Here is a 5000-nt window from a genome sequence, read left to right as displayed (position 1 = left end):
AGGTCTATGGGGGGAGCCTGCCGAACGCGACGGACCCGGAGGACAGGCGGCAGGTTATGAAGGTAGGTCTTTCTTTCGTAGGTCGTTGACATGGGAGAGGTGTTTTTTTTTTTGGGGGGGAGGGAGGTAATGTATGTAGGGGGGTTAAGGGAGAGGGGGTAGTGTGTGGTAGGGGGTATTTTCGTGTTTGTGTGTTGTAAGGGCGTGTGCGTGTGTCTGTGTTAAGCATAATGGGAATAGCAATGAAAAGGAGGAAGTAGTTTGATTTTACTCGAATATTGTATAAGCACTGATAGATATAATAATAATAACGATCGAAATAAAATTTAAAAAAATACATATATTAATAATCACCATAATCATAGCATAACAAGAGTAATAAGATCTGTGATAAAACTGAAATCAGTGTTATTTATATGATTTTGTTTCTGTCTGTCAGTCAAGACACATACTTTATTTCAGCAAAATATTATCACTGTTATTTCTCATATTATAGATACTAAGGGAATACCTGTCACAAACTTGTCTGCCGTGAGGATAATTCTATACATTTATTACTCGACAACAACAACAAAAACAACAACAACAGGAGATATCATTAAGCATAACACATTGTTCAACCATCTAAGACAATATTTAACAAAAACTGTATTCAACAACAGGAAAAATACACAAGAAAATCAACATACGAACAATTCATTTCATAATATCAAAACTTTTGCTTAATCAATTCCCTATTCATAACTTTTCATTATATATCTTTATAACATAACTTTTCATTGTCTATTTTTATTCATATATTTTCTTTATCTATTCTCTGTTCACAGCTTTCCATTATCTATTTTTATTCGTAACTTTTCATTATTCGTGATTAAAAAAATACGCAAAGGCCTGGCGTGAGAACTTTCCTCGCGTGGAGAAGATAATCCTTTCTCATATATTCTCTGTTCATTACTCTTCATCATCTATTTTCTCTCCATATCTTTTCACTATATATTCCCTTTTTTCAAAACGTTCCAATTATCTAATTCTCCATTCGTAACGTCTCATTATCTAAATTTCCATAGCAGATCTCACCACAATTCTGGAATTCCCGCATTATATCTCTGTGGAGTTCGGATCCCTGTGTTGTGATTCTGGTCAAGAATGATGTTATGAAGACAATGCCTTTCCAGTGCCAATTTGAGCTACATGACTTCCTTTGCAAGGTGGGTCTTCATGGTGGCTCGGGTCTGTCGTGGTGTACATGGTGAAGAAGTTGGAGATGGGACTCGTAGTGTTAATGATATTGGTTGATATAAATGGGGGTTGATAGCATGGGTATTCATCATGGTGATAATAGCATTGATTGAGATCTTTGTAGGAATGATTGTGATGTTACTAATTATAAGAGTAATTATTGGCGAGGAGTAATGATAATAATAATAGTAATAATGATAATGAGATTGGTAATAACCAATAACATTTTGTAAGAATAATTGATAAAAGCAACAACAACAATAATAATAGTAATAATGATAATAATAATAATGATGATGATGATAATAATAGTGATAATAATAATGATAATAATAATTGTGATAATGATAACAATATAATGATAATGATACTAATGATGATGATAATAGCAATGATGGTAATGAGAAATGAGAATTAAAATGATGACCGGAAACAAAACAGGAACAACATGAATAACAATAGTAACAGCTTCCCCCCCCCCCCCCGCCCACAGGTCCCCAAAACCCTGACCTTCGAGCTTCGCGCCGACGACGACCTCAGCTTCGACAAGACCTTCTACCTGGCCCCCGTCCAGAACGAAGCGAGGTTCCTGTCACTCTCCGGCCGACAGATCCTGGTCAATGGGACGTCCCTGAGCCTCCGAGGTCCTTCAGGCAAGGAGGAGGGGGCGGCGTCCTTTGCGGGGAAACAGCCGGTCGGGCGGTTCCAGTGGCGAGGCGCGACGGGCAGCCGGAACATGTCTCTGACGTGTTGTCGGGAGGTGAGGGGGCGGTGTGGTGTGCGAGGAGGTTTGGTTATATTCTGGTCTGTCTGTTTTGTCTCTGTCTCTTTCTGTCTATCTCTGTCTTTATCTCTTTCTCTCATTTTCTCTCTTCTTCTTTCTCTCTCTCTGTCTTTTTTCTCTCTCTCACTCTCTCTCTCTTTCTCTCGATATGAAAGGTTCTAAAGTAACCAATGTATCAGTCGCAATGAAACTATTAGCGGCGTCGATGGTACTTGGTTGCGTCGGGATATGAGCCCCTAGCGGCTTCGTGCGTAACATGCTGATACCAAAACAAAATAAACTGGTAAAAATACTATTAATAAAATCAACAGAGAGACTGACAAATAAATAGATCGGTGACTAATTAAACGCTAGACATGAAAACCAACCTCTCCCCCATCCCCCCTGCCCCACAGGACGAGTTCACATGCAACACCGGCATCTGCGTGGCACTCTCCCTGCGCTGTGACGGCATCGAGGACTGCGCGGACGGGAGCGACGAGTGGTGTTCCCTTCTGATGCCTCTCCCTCGCACCTACAGGAAGGAACGCCCGCACCGCTTCCTCACCGAACTCAATCTCACCGTCTTCCAGATGGAGATCTTGGAGGTGGACGAGTACGGTAATCGGTTCAAGGTTAAGGCTGAGGTACGTGGGAAGGAGGGTGTCGGTTTAGTTCGGGTGGAGTTGGGGTGGATTTTGTTGTTGTTGTTGTTGTTTTGCTTCTTTCTTTCTTTTTTCCTTTCTTTTTTCTTCTATTTTTTTTCTTTTTTTCTCTCTTTCTTTCTTTCATTTTTTTCTTTGGGGGATTTTTGTAGTTTCCGTGTAAGACGTAGCGAAAATACTCAAAAACCACTAAACTCTTTCTTGTTTTCCTTAGTGGATCTTTGTAGTTTCCGAGTATGACAGAACAGAAAAACTCAAATACCACTAAATTTTGCCTAAAAAAAAATATATATATATATGACAACATATCAAGTATTGTTATTAAAAAAAAAAAACTTCCGCTCCAGCTCCGCTCCAGCTGGCACGATAACCGGATCAGATTTTCCCAAATGAGCCAAACGCCTTCGGATAACATATTAAAAGCGGACGAACTGTGGACGCCGGAGTACAAGCTGAGCAACGCGATGTTCGAGGACCAGCTGTCGCACTTGAAGAAGAAGGACATGGGGCTCCTCCTCCGGGCTCATCGCGACGGGGCAGGGCGTGCTGTGACTCGAAATGGTTTTGAGGGTGAGGTTGGGGGGGGGGGGGAGCGCTCGTGAGCAACTGGGAAGCGAAGTGGGGTGTTGTTTGAATAAGATTGGAAGGTGAAAAACTATGTACAAATTTGTAGTACGAGTTATATTTATGCAAGAATCGAATCTTAGGCAAATGAAGGCCTTTTAAGAATAGCGGAAAGACGGAAGATTCGATTTTTAAGATAATAAGATCTCCATTCTAAAAAAAATTACACCCCACTTACCCTCCATCAAACAAACTAAAACACATCAACTCAAATGAATCACCTTTACACACACAAACACAGTCACAAATTATCGCCCACCATTGACCTCACTCAGGCTACGAATATGACGCCGTGACGGACTCGCACTTAGAACTGACGGAGGTTTTCGTGGCCTCTTTTTCGTGCCACTTCCGCCTGATGGATTTCCCGTTCGACGTCCACGTGTGTTACGTCAACATCTCGCTCCTGGTGACCAGCCAGTCCTTCAAGGCAGTCTACCGCCTCGTCGTGAGTTGCTGCAGTGTTGACGTTTTTTCTCTGTGGAATTGGATATTTTATTTTCATATTTTATTTGTTTGTTTATTTATTTGTTTAATTATTATTTTTTTTATTTATTTAAGAGAGGGTGGTGGAAGGGGTTGGGGTGTGGGTCTGTTCGGTTGTGTGTGTGTGTGTGTTTGTGTGTGTGTGTGTGTGTGTGTGTGTGTGTGTGTGTGTGTGTGTGTGTGTGTGTGTGTGTGTGTGTGTGTGTGTGTGTGTGTGTGTGTGTGTGGATGCCAATGTGTGCATTTTCGTGCGTACATGCACCCCCCTGTGTCTGAGTTGTCTCAGCCAATCGTGGAGTTCATAAAACATCAAAAGCCAATCCCACGCTCTCGTACCCACTGACCCCAAGTCCCACTCGCCGCTTCGCAGGACGTGTCCCGAGTGCCGCCGCCCTTGGAGCTTCCTCTGTTCCAGGTCTCGGAGGTCTGCTTCCTCCCGCTGCGCGACGGAGAGAACCTCACTACGGGAGTCTCGTTCATGGTCAGGGGAAAGACGCGAGCGTTTTGGATCGCTGCGTCTGTTTATTTGTTGAAGTTGCATACACACACGCACGTACACGCGTACACGCACATGCAGACGCACTCACACGCGTATGTGTGTGTATGCATGTATGTGCGTGTGTTTCATCTTCCAGCTATTCTCTAAACTCATCTGTAAAATTAATAATACACAAAAAACAACAACAATAAGCACATGTATATATAAAAAAAAAAAAATACACGTTACTTGAGCATAAGATCCTCACAACCTCGGCCTTTCCCCTTCAGTTCCTCCTTCGGCGCTTCTACGGCTCCTACACCCTGACCACCTTCGGCCCCTGCATCGTCCTCAACAGCATCGGGGCGCTCACGCAGTTCTTCGAGCAGAGCAACTTCAGGTACGCTGTAGGATTTTCTTAACAGGGGCTTTTTCCATCAATTGAGGGGAATATGTTTTGAAATAATTGAGTTATGGGATATGCAGACACGTGTAATTAAGCATTCATATATGGAAATACAAATATATTGTGCAGTTGTAACTAAATACGTATGTGTCTGTGTCTATCTAATATATCTATATCTATCTATATCTATATAAATATACATATATATATATACAGATATACATATATATGCATATTCATATACATATACATATGTATACACATACATATACACATATATCTTGTATACACACACACACACACACACACACACACACACACACACACACACACACACAC

This window comes from Penaeus monodon, chromosome 4, assembly GCF_015228065.2.
Source record: "Penaeus monodon isolate SGIC_2016 chromosome 4, NSTDA_Pmon_1, whole genome shotgun sequence".
Lineage (NCBI taxonomy): Eukaryota > Metazoa > Arthropoda > Malacostraca > Decapoda > Penaeidae > Penaeus > Penaeus monodon.
Note: the sequence above shows the minus strand (reverse complement) of the source record.